The sequence below is a fragment of the Microcebus murinus genome, chromosome 4, assembly GCF_040939455.1.
Source record: "Microcebus murinus isolate Inina chromosome 4, M.murinus_Inina_mat1.0, whole genome shotgun sequence".
NCBI lineage: Eukaryota > Metazoa > Chordata > Mammalia > Primates > Cheirogaleidae > Microcebus > Microcebus murinus.
The window spans coordinates 17418175-17440212 of NC_134107.1; the positions used below are offsets into that span (position 1 = coordinate 17418175).

Here is a 22038-nt window from a genome sequence, read left to right on the forward strand (position 1 = left end):
AAATTCAGATGTGAAACTAAGTTGCCTTTCTTTATGAATTGGTTGCATAGAAAATTCTTTGTCTTTCTCATAACAGATTGAATCAGAGAAATGGCGTACAGAAATGAAACTTTGGTCACTGAATTTTTTTGTGTGGGATTAACAAATCACTTCCAGTACCATGTTGTGCTCTTTCTGGTATTTCTCTTTGTTTATCTTGTCACCCTTCCCCTTCTGGGGAACTTGGGGATGATCACTCTCATTTGGATGGGTTCCCGACTCCATACCCCATGTACTTTTTTCTCAGGCACTTGTCCTTTGTGGATGTCTGTTCCTCTTCTGTCACAGGTCCCAAGATGTTGACTGATATCTTCATGGACAAAAAAGTAATCTCTTTCTTTGGTTGTGCTGCCCAGTTATGCTTTTTGGTCATTTTGTAGTAACTGAATGTTACCTTCTCGCTGCCATGGCATATGACCTGTATATGGCCATCTGTAAGCCCTTATTGTATACACTTATTATGTCACAACAGGTCTGTGTGCAGCTGGTGGTGGGGCCTTGTGCCATGGGCCTTAATAGCACCTTGACTCATATGACTTTTGCCTTCTGCCTACCCTATTGTGGTCCAAATATCATCAATCACTTCTCCTGCGACCTTCTTCCTGTTCCTCCCTGGCATGTGCAGATATCTGTGTCAATAAATTTTTGCTTTTCATTCTTGCTGGAGCCCTGAGAGTGCTCAGTGGTGTGATCATCTTGGTCTCCTACATTTACATTGTCATGGCCATCCTGAGGATCCACTCTGCTGATGGGAGGCGCAAAGCATTTTCTACCTGCTCTTCCCACCTGACAGCTGTCTCCGTCCTTTATGGGACACTCTTCTTTATCTATGTACGTCCAAGCTCTAGTTTCTCTCTGGACATCAATAAAGTGATTTCCTTGTTCTACACATAAGTGATCCCCATGTTGAACCCGCTTATCTACAGCCTGAGAAATAAGGAAGTCAAAGATTCATTCAGAAGGAAGATTGAAAGGAAGAAGTTTCTTAGAGGTAGGCGATCCAGGATATCAATTGTACTACAGATCGAGAAATAATAACATATAGAAACAAGGACACTGGACTGGGTGATGGAAGACCTACATTTAAGTTGCAATTCCCTCTTTATTACTGTGTGTCATTGGTAAGTCGCATGATATCTTTAGGAGAAATTTTATCATTTTGATTTTCTCATCCAGCAGAAACAAGATTTGGAACATTAAACAGAGATGGGTGGATTATAGAAACCCTGAAATTTAGAAAATATTCTGAAGTTTTGTGACTAAGAAATAAGAGGTTCTTTGGATTGCTAAGTTTCCTTAATTTTATGAGAGTTTGGCCTTGAGTGTTTTAAAACATAAAGTATTACAATTCCAGTAGTCTCCTAGCAGAATCTTTGGGTTTTCTAGATACAAGATCATATCGTCAGCAAAGAGCAATAGTTTGACCTCTTCAGATCCCATTTGATGTATTTGATTTCCTTCTCTTGTCCAATTACTCCGGCTAGGACTTCCAGCACTAATTTGAATAGAAGCAGTTTTAGAGGCAACCTTGTCTGGTTCCAGTTCTAAGTGGGAATGCTTTCAATTTTTCACCATTCACTATGATGTTGGCTGTGGGTTTGTCATATATGTCTTGTATCATTTTTAGGTAAGTCCTGTCTATGCCTATTTTGTTAAATGTTCTTATCACAAAAGGGTGCTGATTTTTGTTGAATGTTTTTTCTGGGTCTTTTGAGAGGATCATATGGTCTTTGTTTTTGCTTTTATTTATGTAGTGAATTACATTTATAGATTTGCAAATGTTGAACCATCCCTGCATCTCTGGGATGAAGCCCACTTGGTCCTGATTGATTATTTTTTTTTGGTAAGAACCTGAATATGGTTTGCTAGGATTTTTTGAGAATTTTTGCATCTATATTCATGAGGGATGTTGGTCTGTAGTTTTCTTTCTGCCATTAGACTACTGGAATTGATATACAAATTCAGCAAAGTCTCAGGTTACAAAATCAATGTACAGAAATCCGTAGCATTCCTATATACCAACAACAGTCAAACTGAGAATCAAATCAAAGACTCAATACCCTTCACAATAGCAAGAGAGAAAATGAAACACTGAGGAATATATTTAACAAAAGAGGTAAAAGACCTCTATAGGGAGAAATATGACACACTGAGGAAGGAAATAGCAGAGGACATAAAGAGGTGGAAAACCATACCATGCTCATGGGTTGGCAGAATCAACATTGTTAAAATGTCTATACTACGCCAAATGATATACAGTGTCAAATGAAATCTCTATTAAAATAACAACATCATTTTTTCACAGATATATAAAAAATAATTTTATGCTTCATATGGAACCAGAGAAGACCCTGTATAGCAAAAGCAATCTTAAACAAAAAGAACATATTGGGAGGCATCAATTTACCAGACTTTAAGGTATACTACAAGGCTATAGTAACTAAAACAGCATAGTATTGGCACAAGAATAGACATAGGCCAATGGAACAGACCTGAGAACCCAGATATAAAACTATCCTCACATAGACATCTAACCTTTGACAAGGCAGACAAAAACAAACACTGGGGAAAAGGATACTTATTCAATAATTGTGCTGGGAAAATTGGATAGCCACATGTAGAAGACTGAAACAGGATTGGCACCTTTCACTTCTCACAAAAATCAACTTGAGGTGGATAACAGACTTAAACCTAAGGCAAGAACTACAAGAATTCTCGAAGAAAATGTTGGAAAAAATCTTCTAGACATTGGTCTAGGCAAAGAATTTATGAAGAAGACCCCAAAGGCAATCACAGCAAAAATAAATAAATGGGACCTGATCAAATTAAAAAGCTCCTGCACAGCCAAGAAAACTATTATGAGAGCAAACAGATAACCTAAGGAATGGGAAAAAATATTCTCATGTTACACATCCTATAAAGAACTGATAACTAGAATCTCTTTAGAACTCAGGAAAATCAGCAAGTAAAAATCAAACAACCCTATCAAAAAGTGGGCAAAGGACATGAACTGAAACTTTTCAAAAGAAGGTAGACTAATGGCCAAAAAACATATGAAAAAATGCTCAACATCTCTAATCATCAAGGAAATGCAAATCAAAACCACAATGAGATATCACCTAACCCTAGTGAGATTGGCCTCTGTCAAAAAATCCCTAAACAACAAATGCTCACAAGGATGTGGAGAGACAGGAACACTCTTACAATGCTGGTGGGACTGCAAACTAGTGCAACCTCTGTGGAAACGAATTTGGAGATACCTCAAAGAGCTAAAAATAGAAATACCATTGGATATAGAAATAGCACTATTAGGCATCTACCAAAAAAGCAAAGGACATTCTATAAAAAAGACATCTGCACAACAATTTTTATAGGAGCACAAGTCACAATTGCAAAGATGTGGAAACAACCCAAGTACTGATCAATACATGAGTGGATTAAAAAATGTGGTATATGTATACCATGAAGTTCTACTCAGCCACACACAAAAATGGTGATATAGCACCTCTTATATTATCCTGGACAGAGCTCGAATCCATTCTTCAAAGTGAAGTATCCCAAGAATGGAAAAACAAGCACCACATGTACTCACCATCAAATTGGTTTTAACTGATCAACACTTAAATGCACATGTAGTAATAACATTTATGGGGTGTTGGGCAGATGGGAGGGGGAGGTGGGGATGGGTATATACCCACCTAATGGGTGAGTGTGCACTGTTTGGGGGATGGACATGCTTCAAACTGTGACTCGGGTGGGGCAAAGCCAATATATGTCACCTAAACATCTGTACCCCCATAATATGTTGAAATAAAAAAAATTTAAAAAAGACACTTGCTGTACAATAGGTGAGCTTTGAGTGAGTTACAGAAGGCTCTATGAAGCTTATGTCCCAAGCTGAAATAAATTGGGCTGTGCAAGTTACTGAGGACCAGTCCTTCAAGGTTCAGTTTACTGTCACCTCAGGCATGAGGCTTCATTTATGCCCAGATTGATGTCATCTCCCCAAACAAAGGACTCCTTGATGTTTTAGCCTGACCTCTCTTATTTCAGACATCACAAGTACATATAATAGTTGGGCATGATGGCTTATGCCTGTAATTCCAGCACTTTGGGAAACTGAGGCAGGAGGATCACTTAAGCCTAGGAATTCTAGCTGGGCAACATAGAAGGACCCTATCTCTACAAAAGATATGAAAAATTAACTGGGCATAGTGGTGAGTGCCTATAGTTCTACCTATTTCGGAGGCTGGGGTTGTAAAGGGTATAGAAAAGGCATACAGACCTGTGTAAAGGGACTGTGAGAAAGCTGGAAATCTGGCAGTCTTGCAAACAAGACTTGGAGTATGAATGCTTATCAGCCAGCTGCACACAGCAGGCTTTGGAATGCATGGGAGTGTGACTGATCTTGGGTCTGTACCCTTTTCTTTATAGCCTTAAGGAGTCACAAGGAAGCTCAAGATAAATATGGATATGTTGCATATCACTAACTAGATTTCTTTAGAATAATGTGTTTACTGGCACCAGAGATTTTAATCTATATGTTCTTTCCAAACATTCTCTATGTATGTTCTTTGCTTTGACCTTGAATGCCTTTCTCTGCAATAAATACAGAGGTTTGGAGAAGTTCAGGAACTCTTTGAAAGGAAAAGAGTCTTTCCTCCTCCTTCAGCCTGAGATTGTGGTCTGGAGCATTCTTCATTGCACCATGACATTTTCAGAGATTCTGGATGATCTCTACAAGGGTGGGGGGATCATTTGAGCCCAGGAGGTAGAAGATACAGTGAGTGGTGATTGAGCCACTGCACTTCAGCCAGGGTGACAGAGTGAAACTCAGTCTCTTAAAACAAAAACAGAAAACCAAAATGATATTAGAAGGCACAGTTTTGTACTACATAGAATTCTTCTTGATGCCTGGATTTATACTGGAATAAGCACTTTATCCCCACTCTTTATAATGCCTAGCCCATTTTTCTAAAAAAAGAAATAAAAACATATATATATATAAAATTTGGCAGATGCCATTCTTCCACACCTTGTTGTTGAGGAAAGATGATAGAGAAATTGATGAGATGTGGCTCATAAGATCATTATTTTATTGTATCACCCAATTTACCTATATTAAAGACAGAAACAGGAGTTTGCTGGGTTGTGCCCTGAAGGAATGTGTGAACTCATTAGTTTTCATATCAAGGGATGCATACCTTAGGCTCTCAAAGCTTCACCTTGGGAGGGCTCTCAAAGCTCCCTGTGCAGATGCATTCCAGGGGGCTTCTTGCTTTTCTCAGGTCTGTGAGCCTCCCTGATCTTGAAGGAAAAGACAGGCGAATACCTGGCTCACAGGATGGGAGCCAGAGACAATAAGTACCCTTGGCAAGAGACGCACCTGTGTTGTTATGAGCAAATTTAGAATATAGAGCTGGGTTTCCTGGGTTCTCTGCTGACTGTCTGCCTCAAGTCCACAACAACAACATAAAAGAAATATAGAGCCACTATGTCCCTTTGTTACTCCTCTGTTAATTGATAGCTATCTCTTAGAACTTAGAAGGTAGTCCTTGAAAGATTTAGTAACTGTTTGTTCAATTAGATAGATTAGAAATTGTTAGAAGCCCTTTGAAAAAAATTTTAACCCTAACTACCTGTTGATATGTAAATCTGTACCCATACCAACCTCATTACCTATTATGTAAATCTGTTACCCCGGCAACTAATAATTAATATCTAAGACTATAAAAACCTATGTGAATCTACTCTCAAGGCTGCACTACTGGTGGAGATGTGGTGCAGACTCCTGAGTACCCTTGCTTTCTCTCTATAAACCTCTAAAACTATACCTTCATCTCTGTGTATTCTTTTATTTCCATTATTCTCTCTATTTCCTATTAATTTCTTATCCTCTGTGGTGACAACTAGCTAAGGGACCCGGTTTCACTGGGGGAAGTAGCTGATCTTCCCGAGGCCTGCCCCCTTGCCCCCACACCTTGTAGCATATTAGTGTCAGTTGCACCTGGAAGATAAACTAAGATTTGGTCATCACAAACAAAGAGGTCAGAAATAAACTAATTTAAAACTTAGTTTTGTGGGCCGGGCGCTGTGGCTCACGCCTGTAATCCTAGCTCTTGGGAGGCCGAGGCGGGCGGATTGCTCGAGGTCAGGAGTTCGAAACCAGCCTGAGCAAGAGCGAGACCTCGTCTCTACTATAAATAGAAAGAAATTAATTGGCCAACTGATATATATATATAAAAAAAAAAAAAATTAGCCGGGCATGGTGGCGCATGCCTGTAGTCCCAGCTACTCGGGAGGCTGAGGCAGAAGGATCACTCAAGCCCAGGAGTTTGAGGTTGCTGTGAGCTAGGCTGACGCCACGGCACTCACTCTAGCCTGGACAACAAAGTGAGACTCTGTCTCAAAAAAAAAAAAAAAAACAAAAAACAAAAAACAAAAAAACTTAGTTTTGTGGTGTATACAATGGGAATGATAACAGTATCTGTTTCATGGAATTATAACAATGATTAAATGAGGGAACTTAAAGTAAAACTCTTAGTGCATTGTCAAATAGCAAGTTTTCAATAAGCATTTGCTATTGTTATAATTAATTCATTAAGAAAACAAGAAGTAGAAAAAACAGAGCTAAAAAAATATCCTTGTAAAACATGTTTTGCGTAATGTTTAAGGATATGTGTTCTTGAGTCAATTTCCTGAGTTCAAATCCCAGCTCTGCCATTGATCAAGCAGGTTATGTGCTCTCTCTTTGCTACAGTTTCTTTAATTTCAAATGAAAATAATTGCTTTACTTTAGTCATATAACACTTATAATGTATTTAATAAATATATTGTAATCATAACAAATATTAGGCTATTATGATCAATTTTGTTGGCTAGTTTGCAAAGGAGAAAATCACCACCCAAAGTAGTTATGAGTTGTCTAAGGTCACAAAGCAAGTTAGTGACATTGTTAGAACTAAAATCCATGCCTTTCTGATTCCCACCCATGCAAAAGAGTCAGGAAGTCTCCTAAGATCCTAGGAGAACTGGGAAGTCTAAATCCGGCTGAATTGAGTCTCCTGAAGTAGACTTCAAAACCTGGCCATTGACAATGAAGGACCAACAGGTGGCAGCACATAAACGTACAAAGATGTCAGCTGTACTGATTTCCTGTCTGCAAATTTTTTCCTCTTTTTGTTCAAAATCACAACAGAAAACCTCAAACTCAACCGTTAATATCCAGACCATACCACAGTATCTCCTCTTCCTGTGTAAACACTGAATACCCTCATTATGAACTCTGTTGTGAACTAGGAACAGAATCTCTCACAACAGATTGCTCCTGAAATTCTTGTTGTTAGTTAGTTGATTTGCAGAACCAAAACAATCTTTTAAAAACTTAAGGAGCTTCACTGCACCTAAGATGCAAGTAGTAAATCATTCTGGTGTTTATAAAGCAGAAAATAATAAGTAGTTCATGGTAGCAACATTAAGATGCCTTATCTCCATTCCCACAGCTCCTAGCCCGTCAAAACAAATCTTTGAAATAAAATAAAATTATGGTTAGCCATTTTTAGAGTAAAACCATAAGTGAGTGAAAAACAATTGAGTACAAAAATATACAAAGTCACTTGACAGATCTGTTCTATTACACTGGACAGAAATAAGATTACATAACTGCCTTATCTAAAGATAGAGTAAATCTATTAGAAGAGGAGATTACCGAATGGAACCATGAAAAAAAAGAAACCTATGAAAACAGAGTAAAAGGTAAGGAGAATATGGAGTAAGAAACTCTGTAGTGTCATTCCTAGAGTAGCTGAGTCAGATGCTACTAAATATTCAAATTATAGCAACAGCTCCCTTACCCATTTCATGTCCACAAGCAAATTTCAAACTAGTGTATATGCACACACACACCCTTCCACTTACAGTATGAATTTTCCCCAGGGAGCCAGAATAAATCAGGCCCATGTGAATGTCCATGTCTATGGCAACTACATACCTAATAATACCTGACACGCTGATTTTATGTATCATTCTCTTGGGAGCTTTTGAGGCCTTTTAGGAATCTTCATCTTCTGATATTCTTTGGCTCAATTCAGCATCAATAAATCCAAGCACCCTTGAGATAAAGATTCTGTACTTGAAAACCTAAGTATACCCTGGAATAGAATTCTCCAAAGTAAATATTTCTTATATGACCTTTAGGCAACCACTTACCTTTCTCTTGTGGCTTCTAAAGTCCATATGACTTACCTTTCAAACTTCAACTCATCTGCTTCAGAGTGTATTCAATTTACTTGTATAGATGCTCTTATTTGGGTGAGAGCCGATCCTGGGTTTCTGTAGCTAAAGCCATCCTGTGCTCTCTGGTTCATGGTACCAGGTTATCATGAGACTCAGCTTTGCAGAGATGGCCTTCACATTGCCCCCACCACATCGCCTTTCTCTGAGTAGGAAGCAGACTAATGGGAGGCTCCTCTGAGTCTTACCCTGTGACAGAAAGCCATGTGCCCCTCCCCTCCAGTGCAAGACTGAGCACAGGAGTTGACTGAGGTGTTGTAGGCTCTGACCTGGGAGGTTTGGGGTGATTGCTTCAGCAGGTCCTGTAGGGGACAGTGAGTAATCCACGATCCCCTGGCCACTGGAACTGACATGTGCCCTGCATGTCTTGGTATCTGAGTGGTCCCTGAGCCTGTGTAACACCTGACACCTGCTCTATCCTGAATCCATTATCCAAGTCTGATCAGCCTTCCACCTGCATAGACTGCTTCTGGTTCCGAGGCCCTGCTCAGAAACCCTAATTCTGTGTCATCCCAGTCCTGGCTCTGAGGATCTCACACCAAAGCCAAGGGCACTGGCCTTGTAGCTCCAGAGCACCCACTAGGCCTGGGACACTGCCTCTGAGATTCCAGTGCTGTACCTTGGCCCCAAGACCCACACTTGAGCCTCCACCACTGCCAAAAGGCTAGTGGAACTGCTCCACAGTCCAACACACCACCAGGAACCTCCCCAGCCTCAAGCTGTCAGTATAGTGGATCAGGTTTGAGCAAACACCCATAGCCCAGGAATGCCCACAGCCTAGGAAAGACAACCACTGCCTAGAAAACCTCACCCAGCTGCCACTGCCACATCTGCAGGAAAAGCCCAGGCAGAGCAATCCCCACAGTGCCAGTCTTCATGCAGAGGGTCTCACCCTGTTCTTAACTCAAACTTCCTACAAATATCTGGGGAAAAACACCACTTGGCACAAAGATAATCCAGCACAAGTTTCAATAGTGGCAACCACAGGTGAACAAGACAAAGCAGAACAGCTGCATTGCAGACTTCAAGTGTGCATGCCCCTTCCCTGCCTTGTCAACAATCCAGAGTAGGAAAAAATGTGCCATCTAGGGACCTCCACTTCTTCTAATTAAGCAGGAGAGTTCCCAGCAAAATATAGGTGTCCTGCAAACCTATTAGCCCTGAGTCAAGGAAAGAGGTTTTAGATTAGAAAAAACCAGCAAAAGAACCCTGGCAACATAAAAAAAATAAAACACTTCAACACCCCCATGGTATCACAATGGAACTATAGTAGTGAACTCCAACCACAAGGAAATTGCTGAAATAACAGAAATGGAATTCAGAATATGGATGGCAAATAAGATAAATGGAATAGAAGAGAAAGTTGAAAGGAAACAAAGAGAAGCCCTCCAAATTTCAGAATATTAATGAAAAAGTCACTAAAGAGCTAGACAACATAAGGAAGAATATAATAGAACTTAAAGAAATAAAAGAGTCATTTAGGCAATTTCAAAACACAGCAGAAGGCTTCAGCAACAGACTAAACCAAGAAGAAGAAAGAATCTCAGAGCTTGAAGGCAAGGCTGTTGTGCTAACTCACTCATTTAAAGAGGCAGAGAAGAGAATAAAAAAAGGCAGAGCAATTACTTAGAGAGATAAGTGACTGAGAAGTGAAGAAACATACAAATAATAGGTATCCCTAAGGGAGAAGAGGAAAGAGATGAAAGCATGGGAAATATATTCAAGGAAATTATCGAGGAAAACGTCCCTAGTGTTACCAGAAATCCAGACATCCAGATACAAGATGGTCATCAAACATTGGGAAGATTCATAGCAAATAGAACATCTCCAAAACACATAGTAATCAACCTGGCCAAACTCCAAATGAAAGAGAAAATTCTATCAGCAGCTAGAGGAACCAACAACTGATGTATGAAGGAAAACCCATCAGAATAACTGCAGACTTCTCAATGGAGACCTTTCAAACCAGAAGAGAGTGGGGTACCATCTTCAATCTTCTTAAATAGAACAATTTCCCTCCTACAGTTTTGTATCCTGCAAAACTAAGTTTCACAATTGATGGAGAAATTAAGACTTTTCCAGATGAGCAAACACTGAGGGAATTTGTTATACCAGCTCTGCCTGGCAGGAATTACTCAGAACTGCATTGTGCATGAAACAGCATAATAGATACTGCCCAGTATAAAATCACCCAAAAAAGCTAAAACTCACAACTCTCATAAAACAATAGCACAAAAGGGAAAACAAAGCAATATGGGACTACACAACATGATGAACAGAATAGCATCCGACATAGCAATTCTATCTCTTACTGTTAATGTTTTAAATGTGCCTCTCAAAAGACATAGGCTGGCTGAATGGATGAAAAAACTCAACCAAAGTATCTGCTGTTTCTGAGAGATACTATCTAAACCACAGATACTATCTAAACCGCAGATACTATCTAAACCACAAGGATACACACAGGCTCAATGTGAAAGGATGGAAAAAATATTCTACACAAGTGGAAACTGAAAGAGAGCGGATGTAGTCATTCTCATAGACAAAATTGACTTTTTTATTGTTTTACATTTTACATCATTTATAGAGATTATTGTTTCTTGTATTTTAAAAAAGATTATAGAATTAAATTGCCAAAAACCATTTAATCCATTCCTAAAATCCAAACTTTTTTGTCACCCTTATGAATCTTTTTTTACTTTTATTAAAGATAAATTTACAATCACTTTGCTTAACTTTAGTCTTTTTTTTCTTTTCCTTTTTTCTGTCATTTTTTTTCTCAGAATATTATGGGGGTATATTATACATATAACACATTTTATTAATCAACCTATGTATTCATGGGCACTTGGGTTGTTTCCACACCTTTGAAAAATTGTGAATTGTGCTACTATTAACATTTGAGTGCAGTTGTCTTTTTTAATAGAATGCCTTCTTGCTCTTTTGGTAAATACCAACTAGTGGTATTGCTGCATTAAATAGTAGTTCAATTTGTAGTTCTTTGAGGTATCTCCATACCTCCCTTGGAGGTTGTACTTGTTGTATCTTTGGCTATGCAGAAGATTTAAAAAAAATTTTAATTCAGGATATTACGGGGCTACAAACATTTTGGTTACATGTAATGCATTTGCTTCACCCAAGCTAGGGCTACACACATGACTTTCTTCCATAGAGTGCACTCCACCTCAATTAATTGTGCATTTGCTCCCCCTTCGCTCCACCTGACTGGCACCAAGTGAATATTACTACCATGTGAACACCTTAGTGATGGTCAGTTAGAACCAATTTGATAGTGAGTACACGTGGTGCTTGTTTTAATATCCTTGTGATACCTCATTTTGAAGGTTGGGATCAAGCTCTATATAGGATAATATAAGAGGTACTAGTTCACCATTGTTTTCTATAGTTCAATAGTGTACAATGGTATACATATACCACATTTTATCAATCCACTCATGTATTGATGGGCATTTGGGTTGTTTCCCCATCTTTCTAATTGTGAATTGTGCTGCTATAAACATTTGAGTTTATTAAATGTTTAACATTTAATATACATTTAACATTAAAGCAGATGTCTTTATTATAGAATGTCTTTTTTTCCTTTGGGTAGATGACTAGTAGTGGGATACTGGCCCAGTGGTATTTCTATTTTTAGCTCTTTGAGGTATCTCCAAATTACTTTCCACAGGGCTTGTACTAATTTGCAGTCCCATCAGCAGTGTAAGAGTGTTCCAATCTCTCCACATTTATGCCAGAATTTGTTGTTTTGGGACTTTCTGATAAAGGCCAGTCTCACTGCAGTTAGGTGATACCTCATTGTAGTTTTGACTTGCATTTCCCTAATGATTAGAGATGTTGAGAACTTTTTTATATGTTTGCTGACCATTAGTCTGTCTTCTTTTGAGAAGTTTCTGTTCATGTCCTTTACCCTTTTATTGATAGGGTTGTTTGATTTTTTCTTGTTGATTTTCTTAAGTTCTATATAGGTTCTTGTTATCAGTTCTTTTTCAGATGTGTAGAAAGCAAATATTTTCTTCTATTCTGTAGGTTGTCTATTTGCTTTAATGATAGTTTTCTTGTTTGTGCAGAAGCTTTTAAATTCAATTAGGTCTCATTTATTTATTTTTGTTGCTGCTCTGATTGCTTTGGGGGTCTTCTTCATAAATTCTTTGCCTAGGCTGATGTCTGAAAGAGTCTTCCCAACACTTTCTTCCAGAATTCTTAAGGTTTCACACCTTAGGTTTAGGTTTGCTGTCTATCATGCATTGATTTTTTGTGAGAGTTGAGAGGTGGGGATCCAGTTTCAATCTTCTGCATGTGGATATCAGTTTTCCCAGCATGACTTATTGAATAGAGATTCTTTTCACCAATGTATACTTTTGTCTGTTTTGTCAAAGATTAGATGACAAAGCATTAGGATGGCTAATATGTCTGGGATCTCCATCTTATTCCAAAGGTCTATATCTCTGTTCTTATGCAAGTAATATGCTATTTTGGTTACTATAGCCTTGTAGTAAAGTTTGAAGTCTGGCAGACTGATGCCTCCCAATTTGTTCTTTTTGCTTAAGATTGCTTTGGCTATACAAGGTCTTCTCTGGTTCCAGTTGAAACATAGAATTATTTTTTCTAAATCTGTAAAGAATGATGGTGGTATTTTGATAAGGATTGCATAAATTCTGTAGATCATTTTAAGTAGTATGGACATTTTAACAATATTGATTCTACCAATCAATGAGCATTGTAGGGATTTCCATCATTTACATCTTCTACAATTTCTTTTCTCATTGTTTCATAGTTCTCCCTATATATGTATATCACCTCCTTCATTAAATATATTCCTAAATACTTAATTTTCTTTGATGCTATGGTGAAAGGTTTTGTACCTTTGATTTTTGGCTTGACTGTTATTAGTGTATATGAATGCCACTGATTTGTGTGCATTAATTTTGTATCCTGGGACTCCACTGAATTCATTTATCAATTCCAGCAGTCTCTTGGTTGAATCCTTGGGATTTTCTAGATATAATAGCATATCATCAGCAAAGAGTGACAATTTGAACTCTTCCGCCCCCATTCAGACACCCGTAATTCCCCTCTCTTGTCTGATTGCCCTGGCAAAGACTTCCAGCACTATGTTGAATACAAGTGGATATAGTAGGGAACCTTGTCTGGTTCCTTTCTAAGAAGTGATGCTTTCTTTTTCCCACCATTGAATATGATATTGACTGTGCGTTTATCATATATGGCCTTAATAATTTTAAGGACTGTCCCAGCTATACCTATTTTGTTAAGAGTTTTTACCATATAAGTGTGCTGGATTTTTTCAAATGCTTTTTCTGCATCTATTGAGAAAATCATATAGCTTCTGTTCTTTTTTGTTCTTTTTATTTCAGCATATTATGGGCGTACAAATGTTAAGGTTACATATATTGTCCTTGCCCTCCCCACCCCCTTGAGTCAGAGCTTCAAGCGTGACCATCCCCCAGATAGTGAACATCTTACTTATTATGTATGTATGTACCTGTCCCCTCCTCCCCCCTCCCACTGCCCAACCTCTGATAAATGATATTTCTATATGTCTACTTAGGTGTTGATCAGTTAATACCAATTTGCTGGTGAGTACATGTGGTGCTTGTTTTTCCATTCTTGGGATACTTCACTTAATAGAATGGGTTCCAGCTCTATCCAGGAGAATACAAGATGTGCTATGTCACTATTGTTTCTTAGAGCTGAATAGTACTCCATAGTATACATATACTACATTTTATTAATCCACTCATGTATTGATGGGCACTTAGGTTGTTTCCACAACTTTGCAATTGTGAATTGTGCTGCTATAAACATTCGAGTGCAGGTGTCTGTTTTGTAGAGTGTCATTTGATCTTTTGGGTAGATGCCCAGTAGTAGGATTGCTGAATCAAATGGTAGATCTACTTGTATCACTTTAAGGTATCTCCATATTGCCTTCCTTAGAGGTAGAGCTAGTTTGCAGTCCCACCAGCAGTGTAGGAGTGTTCCTCTCTCTCTGCATCCACGCCAACATTTATTGTTTTGGGACTTTTTGATAAAGGCCATTCTTACTGGAGATAAGTGATATCTAATTGAAGTTCTGATTTGCATTTCCCTGATAATTAGAGATGTTGAGCATTTTTTCATATGTTTGTTAGCCATTATTCTGTCTTCTTTTGAAAAGTTTCTCTATGAACTTTGCCCACTTTTTGATAGTGTGTTTGATTTTTTCTTGCTGATTTTTATGAGTCCTAAATAGATTCTAGTTATCAACCCATTATTAGATGTGGAGCATGAGAACATTTTCTCTCATTCTGTGGGTATTCTGTTTGCTCTCATGACTGTTTCTTTGGCTATCCAGAAGCTTTTTAGTTTGATTGGGTCCCACTTATCTATATTTGTTGATACTGTGATTGCCTTTGGGGTCTTCTTCATAAATTCTTTGCATGGCCAATGTCTAGGAGAGTATTTTCAATGTTTTCCTCTAGATTTCTAATAGTTTCATAATTTAGGTTTAAATATGTTACCCAGCATGAGTTGATTTTTGTGAGAGGTGAAAGGTGTGGATCCTGCTTCAGCCTTCTACATGTGGCTATCCAGTTTTCTCAGCACAATTTATTGAATAAGGATTCTTTTCCCCAGTGTTTTTTTTTTTTTTGTCTGCTTTGTTGACAATTAGATGGCTACATGAGGATGATTTTATATCTGGGTTCTCTGTTCTGTTCCACTGGTCAATGTCCCTATTTTTGTGGTAATACCAAGCTGTTTTAATTACTACAACTTTGTAGTATAGTTTGAAATCTGGCATATTGATACCTCCCATTTTGATTTAATTGCCTAAAATTGCTTTTGATATAGGGGTCTTCTCTGGTTCCATATGAAACATAAAATTATTTTTTCTATATCTGTGAAAAATAATGTTGGTATTTTAAAAGTGATTGTATTGAATCTGTAGATCAGTTTGGGTAGTATAGACATTTTAACAATGTTGATTCTGTCGAGCATGGTATGGATTTCCATCTGGTTATGTCCTGTTCTATTTCCTTCCTAAGTGTTTCATAGTTCTCCTTGTAGCGGTCTTTTACCTCCTTAGTTAAGTATATTCCTAGGTACTTTGTTTTCTTTGTTGCTATTTTGAAGGGTATTGAGTATTTGATTTGGTTCATATTGGTCTGTGGTTTTCTTTCTTTGTTGCATTCTTTCTTGGTTTTGGTATCAAAGTGATGTTGGCTTGATAAAATAAATCATGTAGGATTCCATCCTTCTCAATGTTGTGTAATAATTTCTGCAGGATAGGCATCAGTTCTTCTTTGTAGGTGTGGTAAAATTTCGGTGTGAAACCATCTAGTCTGGAACTTTTTTTAGGAAGGTTTGTAATTGCTGTTTCTATTTCAGTACTTGATATTGCTCTGTTCAGGAATTCTATTTCTTCCTGGTTGAGCCTAGGGAAGCTGTGTGTTTCTAGAAATTTGTCCATTTCCTCCTCATTTTCCAGTTTGTGTGCATAAATGTTTTGGTAGTATTCTTAGATTATATCTTTTATCTCTGTGGCATCAGTTGCAGTATCTCCTTTTTTACTCCTGATGGAGCTTATTAGAGATTTCTCTTTTCTGCTTTTCATTAGTCTTGCCAAAGGCGTGTCAATTTTGTTTATTTTTTTAGAAAAACCAACTTTTTGTTTTATTAATCTTCTGTATAGTTTCCCTGTTGTCAATTTCATTTAGTTCTGATTTGGTATTGTTAATTTCATTTCTTCTGCTGGGTTTGGGGTTGATCTGTTCTTTTTTTTTAAATGATACTATCTATTTTATTCTCATAGTTAATTGAGATAATGTGCTAGCAGCCCAAAGTAACTAGTGATAAGATCATGGCATTCAGCACAGGACAAAATATTTCTGAAGACAGAAATATCCTTGCCCAGCACTTTGGCGTCAGCAGCAGAGTATATTAGTGTCATGACTCATCACGTTCCTCGCCCCTTGCCCACGGTGGGATGACATCCCAGCAGCAGAGCCCTTACTTGGCCGTCTCATCTCAAGGATGTACCATTTTTTACTTTATTTATCTTTATTTATTTATGTTTTATATGTCTTTATTTCCTTCTTTTTTTAAATTTCAGCATATTATGGGTACAAATGTTAAGGTTATGTACAATGCCCTTGTCCCCCCTCCCACCTTGAGTCAGAGTTTCAAGCATGAGCATCCCCCAGACGGTGGCATATCTCACTCATTATGTATGTATATACCCATCCCCTCTTCCCCCTCCCACCTGCCCAACACCAGATAAATATTATTCCTATATGTCCACTTAGGTGCTGATCAGTTAATACCAATTTGCTGGTGAGTACATGTGGTGCTTGTTTTTCTTGGGACACTTCATTTAGTAGAAGGGTTTCAGCTCTATCCAGGAAAATACAAGATTTGCTATATCACCGTTGTTTCTTTTTTTTTTTTTTTTTTTCTTTTTTCAGGACAACTCACAACATGGAATGAATACATTATTATTATTATTTTTTTGAGACAGAGTCTCACTTTGTTGCCTAGGCTAGAGTGAGTGCCGTGGCGTCAGCAGCAATCCTCCTGCCTCAGCCTCCCAAGTAGCTGGGACTACAGGCATGCACCCCACCATGTCCAGATAATTTTATATATATATATTAGTTGGCCAATTAATTTCTTTCTATTTATAGTAGAGACAGGGTCTCGCTCTTGCTCAGGCTGGTTTCGAACTCCTGACCTTGAGCCCACCTCGGCCTCCCAGAGTACTAGGATTACAGGCGTGAGCCACTGCGCCCGGCCATCACCGTTGTTTCTTAGCACTGAATAGTACTCTATGGTATGGTCTATTCTTATTCTAGCTCTTTGAGTCGATTTATTAGGTTGTCTATTTGTGATATTTCTGACTTTTGGATATAGTCATTTATGGAAATAAACTTTCCTGTCAGTACTGCTTTAGCTGTGTCCCACAAGATTTGATAACTCTGTCTCCATTGTCATTAAGGTCAAAGAATTTTTTATTTCCATCTTGATTTCCTCATTTATGAAGTAATCATTTAGCAGAAGGTTGCTTAATTTCCACATTTTTGTGTATAAATGTGAGTTTCTGTTAGTGTTGATTTCTACTTTTATTCCAATGTGATCTGAGAAGGTACATGGTATAATTTCTATTTTTAAAATTTTTTTTAGACTTTCTTTGTGTCCTAGCATATGGTCAATCTTGGAGAATGTCCCATGAGCTGATGAGAAGAATATATGTTCAGTGGATTTTAGGTAGAATGTCCTGTAAATGTAAGTCAGGACCAATTGTTCTAGAGTTTTGTTTAAGTCCATTATTTCTTTATTAATTTTCTGTTTGGAAAATCTGTCCTGTACAGTCAGTGGGGTGTTGAAATATCTGGCCATTATGGAGTTGCTGTTTCTCAGTTTGCTTAGATCAATTAAGGTTTTCTTTATGAATCTGGGTGCACCTAAGTTGGGTGAATATATATTTAAAACTGTTATGTCTTCTTGATTAACTGTTCCTTTCATCATTATATAATGACCCTCTTTGTCTTTTGCTACTTTTGTTGGTTTAAAAAATAAGTTATCTGAAATCAAAACTGCCATGCCAGCCTTTTTTTGGCTTCCGTTTGCTTGAAATACTGATCACCACCCCTTCACCTTTATTTTATAGGCATCATTGCAGGTTAGGTGTGTTTCCTGAAGACAGCAGATACTTGGCTTGTATTTTTTTTATCCATTCAACCCTAACCCTCTTGAGTGGGGAGTTTAAGCCATTCACATTTATTGAGAGAGCTGATAGGTGGGGCAGATTTCTGTTCATTCTGTTGTGTTGGACATTGTTACTTTGTTTTTTCTCTTGAGCCATTGTGGTACCTGGCCTTTAATATTTAGCTTTTGAGTGAATTTACATTTGTGAGTGTTTATTATGCTGATCTGTGTGTAACACTGTTTTGGATACTTCTTGTAGGGCTGGTCTTGTCTTGGTGAATTCCCTCAGTCTTTGCTTATCTGAGAATGTCTTTATTTCTCCTTCACACATAAAACTTAGCTTTGAAGGATGCTAGGTTCTAGGCTGGGCATTATTCTATTTCAGAAGAGTGAGAATGTGGTCCCAGTCTCTCCATGCTTGTAAAGTTTCAGTTGAGAAGTCTGGTGTCACGCGAATCTGCTTTCCTTTGTATGTATCTTTCTTCTTTTACCCTATAGCTTTTAGAAGAGTCTCTTTTGTTGATATTTAGGTCAGTCTGATAACTACATGTAATGGTGTCTTGTTGTTTGTTTTGTATCTCTCAGGGATCCTTTGAGCTTCTTGTACTTGGATATCTAGCTTTTTAGCAAGGCCTGGGAAATTTTTCTCAATTATGTCTTCAAATAGCTTATCCAACCCTTGCGTTTTTCTTTCTTCCCCTTCCAGAATCCATAACAATCTCAGGTCAGGTTTCTTCATATAATCCCACATTATTTATAAGCTGTGCTCTTGTCTCTTATTTTCTGTTCTATCTCTGTGACTAACTAATTTGATTTAAAGGTGTTATCTTCAGTCTCTGAGATTCTTTCTTCTGTTAGTTCCACCCTATTTTTGAGGCTTTCCACTGTATTTTGTTGTTCACTGATAGATTCTTCATTTCCAGGAGTTCGGTTAGATTTTTCTTTCATATTTCAATTTCTTTAGTAAATTTTTCTTCCAAGTCCTGGATTTTTCTTTGTGGTTTCTTTGTGTTGGTTATTCATGTTTTCTTGCATATCATTGAGCTTTCTTACAATCCATGTTTGAAATTCTTCTGTCATTTTAGTGTTCTGAGTTTGTTTAATATCCATTGCTTGAAAGCTGGTGTACCTTTTGGGGGGAGTGGTTTCCATTCAATTGTTCATATTTCCAGAATTGTTTTGCTGAGCCCTCCCCATCTGGATCAACTGTTCTTTAATCGTTTGATAAGTAATAGACCCTGTGTAGTCTCTGTAGGTACTATATGAACGAGGCAGCCTGTATGTGTGCACTTCTATGGTTTCTTGATTTTTCACTGGGGGAAGCTCTTCCACCACAGTTGTGAGGCTACTGCTGATGGGAGGGTTACTTATGGAGCGTATTGTGCCACTTGTGGGGGTTTTTGTTCCTTGACCATGGACCTGACTGTTGACAGCTGACTGGGGGAGAAGTTCCAACCACAGTGTTTTCATCTACTGGGTGACCTAAACGGGTCTCAAAAGCAAGTCATTGGGTTGTCCACTATTGATCTGTGCCAAGGCCCACTTGATTCACCCTAGTCCAGGGGGAAATAGGCTTTTCTTGTCTCACTCTACCTCCAGGGGTGGAGCCTACCACTTTCGGCAAGAAAAGTGCTGGTTAGGGGAAGGAGGTAATTCCCCAGTCTTCCCGGCACCCCAGTGCTCCAACAGATGTAAGCCCCACTGGTGTTAGGTTTCTCATGACTAGGAAAGTGTTCAGAGTTCATCCATCAATACAGACCTGGCTAGTGATCATAGATTGTGTAAGGGTGGAGCTTGTCACAAGAGTTCCTAGGCTGGGGGAATGGATCTGCCCAACACACCACATCACACCATGGTGGCTGGCCTGTAGGCCCCAACAATGGCAACCGCCCATCTGCTTGCAGAGTGCCAGCACTGGGGGTGACTGTTTAGGAGATGGCAGTTTCCATATTGGGGAGCTGGGTCATCAGGATGCCCTGTTGCCTCTTTTATATTGCCCTCCCACAGTCTCACACCTGTTCAGCCATAGCTCTCATTCTTACTGACCCACCCTGGGCAGGCTCATTCACCCAAGGAGGTTCCAGCTTAGAGTACCCAACTTAGTGGTCACATCCATTGGTCTTGACCTGCTGGGTACTAGAGGAAAGTTATCTGTCTCCTAACTCCCTCCCATAGCAGCTCAGACTGGATTCCTCCCCATTTAGTGGCATCCTGGTGCAGAGCTCTCGGGAGTTCAAGGTGCTTCCTGCTATTGTCCCCTCTCCACAGCACCCACCCCTCCTGCTGCAATTTTGCACCAACTTCAGGCAGGTCCCTGTCTGAATGGGTGTGGAGGTCAGTGGGGAAGCACGAAGTTCTCCTGTGGGTCTGATCCCACTTTAATCACTGGCCTGGAGGGCCAGAGCCCTCCTGCATTCTATGCTCCATTGTTTGTATTGCACTCTCCAAAGATTGCAATCTTATCTCCCGTTCACCTCTTTTTTTCCTCTTTTGAGTGTCCTGTGCTGAATCTCTGCTGATTCACAATGCTGTTCTTGTAGGGGAGAGATCCACTCATGTGTAGGAGAACGAGATCTATGCCTTTCTCTGGGAGCATGAATCCAGGAGGTTACCTTTACTCTGCCATTTTTGCCACCTGTCTTTGTTCTTGATTTTATTTATGTGGGGAATTGCATTTACAGATATGTGTATGTTGAACCAATCTTGCATCTCTGGGTTAAAGCCCACTTGGTCATTGATTATGTTGTATTTGATTTGCTAAGATTTTCTTAAGCATTTAAGAATATCCCTCTATATTCATGAGGGATATTGGTCTGTTGTTTTCTTTTTTGTGTGTGTGTCCTTTCCTTCCTTTTGTATCAAGGCAATATTGGCTTTGTAGAATGAGTTGGGGCAGATACCATCCTTCTCAGTGCTTTGGAATAATTTCTACAGTATAGATATAAGTTCTTTGTAAGTTTGGTAAATTCATGTGTGAACCCATCTGGTCCAGGAGTTTTTTTTTGGAAAATTTTTAATTAGTGCTCCAATTTCTGTGCTTGATATGATCTGTTCAGGACTTCTATTTCTTCCTGATTGAGCTTAGGCAGGTTGTGTGTTTCCAATAATTCATCCATTTCCTCCACATTTTGTAGTTTGCGGTAATATAGATTTTTATAGTATTCAAACATAAAGTTTTGAGTCTCCATTATGTCTTTAGTGACCTTTCTTTTTTCATATCTACTGAGTTTATTAAAGTCCTTTCCTTTCTAGTTATTGTCAGTCTAGCAAGGGGGCTGTCATTTTGTTTATCTTTTCCAAAAACCAACTTTTGGTTTTATTGATCTTCTGTATAGTTCTTTTGTTCTCAATTTAATTTAGTTCTGCCGTGATCTTAGTTACTTTTTTTCTTCTACTAGGCTTAGAATTAATTTGCTCTTCCTTTTCCAGTTCCTTGAGACAGTTTATTAGTTTGTTGATTTTTGAGCTTTCTGTCTTTTGGATGTGAGCATTTAATACTATTAGTTTTCCTCTCAGGAATGCCTTCACTGTTTCCTACAGATTTTGATAATTTGTGTCCCTATTATCATTTAGTTTAAAGAATCTTTTGTTTTTCATCTGGATCTCCTTCTTGACCCAGTAGTTGTTCAGCAATAGATTGGTTAGTTTCCATGACTTTGTGAAGTGGGGAGTGTTTCTGTTGGAATTGAACTCTAATTTTATATGACTATGGTCCGAGAAAATACATGGCACAATTTGTATTTTTTAAAAATTTATTTAAGTATAATTTGTGGCTTAAGATGTGATAAATTTTGGAGAAAGTTCCATGAGCTGATGAGAAGAATGTATATTGACTTTTATTTGGTGGAGTGTTCTGTAGATGTCTGTTAGACCCATTAGTTCTAGAGACCTGTTTAAGCCCATTGTTTCTTTTCTTATTTTCTGTTTGGAGGATCTGTCCAGTTCAGTCAGTGGAGTGTTGAAATCCCTAGCTACTATGGCACTACTGTT

At 38.4% G+C, this 22038-nt stretch overlaps 1 pseudogene; it reads left to right on the forward strand.

Moving 5' to 3' along the window:
* The first annotated feature begins 228 nt into the window (after window positions 1–228).
* LOC109730695 (olfactory receptor 5G25-like) lies at window positions 229–1074 on the forward strand (annotated as a pseudogene).
* Window positions 1075–22038: the final 20964 nt, after the last annotated feature.